Source organism: Chrysochloris asiatica, unplaced genomic scaffold, assembly GCF_000296735.1.
Source record: "Chrysochloris asiatica unplaced genomic scaffold, ChrAsi1.0 scaffold00053, whole genome shotgun sequence".
NCBI classification, from domain to species: domain Eukaryota; kingdom Metazoa; phylum Chordata; class Mammalia; order Afrosoricida; family Chrysochloridae; genus Chrysochloris; species Chrysochloris asiatica.
In genome coordinates, this window is record NW_006408571.1 from 8,941,969 (window position 1) to 8,943,307 (window position 1,339).

Consider the following 1,339-nt stretch of genomic DNA (forward strand, 5'->3'; position numbering starts at 1 on the left):
TGGTTTGAACACTTAACTATGAGCTCAACTCCATTCTGTCTTCCTGCATTGATTTTTTTGGAATGCCAAATATTCCCTGGGCAGTGGAAATACCCTGTTTGGTGATTTCCTATTCAACTCTGCCAGATTTAATATGTTACTCAAGAACGTTTTAAAGTGTTGAAGAGCAAAAATAACAGCTTGAGGACTAAGGTGCGCCTGACGCAAGCCATGGTATTTTCAATAACCTCATATGCATGCAAATGCTGGACAGTGAATTAGGAAGACCATGGAAGAATTGATGCATTCAAGTTATGGTGTTGGAGGAGAATATTGAAAGTACCATGAGCTGCCAAAAGAACAAACATCTGTGTTGGAAGAAGTGCAGCCAGAGTGCTCCTTGGAGAACAGGATGGCCAAACCTCATCTCTCATACTTCGGACATATTGTCAGGAGGGACCAGTCATTGGAGAAGGATATCAAGTTTGGTAAGGTGAAGGGTCAGAGAAAAGAGGAAGACCCCCAGCGAGATGGATTGGCAAGGTGGCAGCATCAATGAACTCAAGCGTGGCAACAATTGTGAAGTTGGCCCAGGACAGGGTGGTGTTTTATTCTGTTAAACATGGGGTTACTATGAGTCAGTACCGACTCGATGGCACCTAACAACAACAACAACAAATTTCTTTACCCCATATTTGTACCTGACACATTTCTAGAGTTTTCCATTTTCAAGGGAATTTTTACCCTCTGGACAACCACATAGAATGTGTACCTTCTTGTTACTGTGGATAGATTTTTCCTTTTGTTCATTTCACAGCCTTTGATGATTATGACTTTATGTAAAATGATCAGCACTAGCTCCCTAAGCATTTGAACCTGTATAGAGTGTTCCACTTGTAAATATTTCTTCTGTGTTTGTCTAAAATACAAACTCAAGTTTTTAAGACCTCAACATACTGCTAATAGCCCCAAGAGGATTTTGGCAGCAACCCCTTTCACAGTTTTGATGTTGCATATTCTCTTCATTTTGGTCCTATGGTGATTTATTTATCCCTTTTGTTTTTTTCCTATTCTTCTTTCGTTTATTTTACCAGCATTTGATTGTGTGTGGAAATGTTTGTACCTTATTTACAAATATGAGGATATGTCAAAATATATCATTACTAGGGTTCCAGTTCATACATGTATGGGTTTGTTGTTGTTGTTGTTAGGTGCTATCGAGTCAGTACGGACTCATAGCAACTTTATGCACAGCAGAATGAAACACTGCCCGATCCTGGACCAGCCTCACTATTGTTACCACGCTTGAGCTCAATGATGCTGTGTCAGTGTCTCTTCTGACATCCATTGTGACTTTTTT